The sequence below is a fragment of the Sparus aurata genome, chromosome 12 (assembly GCF_900880675.1).
Source record: "Sparus aurata chromosome 12, fSpaAur1.1, whole genome shotgun sequence".
Lineage (NCBI taxonomy): Eukaryota > Metazoa > Chordata > Actinopteri > Spariformes > Sparidae > Sparus > Sparus aurata.
Genome location: NC_044198.1, coordinates 29682605 through 29683186, shown reverse-complemented (window position 1 = coordinate 29683186; position 582 = coordinate 29682605).

Genomic DNA, 582 nt, shown 5'->3' with positions numbered 1-582 from the left:
TGGTCTGGTGGAGGTGTGGGTGGAGGTGCGGGTGGAGGTGCTGGTGGAGGTGCTGGTGGAGGTGTGGGTGGAGGTGTGGGTGGAGGTGGAGGTGCGGGTGGAGGAGTGGGTGGAGGAGTGGGTGGAGGTGGTCTGGTGGAGGTGCTGGTGGAGGTGCGGGTGGAGGTGCTGGTGGAGGTGCTGGTGGAGGTGTGGGTGGAGGTGCTGGTGGAGGTGTGGTGGAGGTGCTGGTGCTGGTGCTGGTGGAGGTGCTGGTGGAGGTGCTGGTGCTGGTGCTGGTGGAGGTGCTGGTGGAGGTGCGGGTGGAGGAGTGGGTGGAGGTGGGCGGGGCCTCCTGTCAGCCTGGTCCCAGCTCTCAGCCTCACAGCAGCATTAACAGGCTGATTACACAGAACGGTCCTCTGAGTCCACAGCGGCCGTATTGATCACAGCAGCCGGATTAAAGCGTTCAATGGAGCCAGTGATGAGGTATAAGCAGCTGGGACCCCCGGGGCCCCGCGGGGGCCGGGTTGCTGGCCCGGCTCTGCCTGTGTACAGTTGTTGGCTGTAATGAAGTGCCGCTATGCAGCGACATGGAGCCCG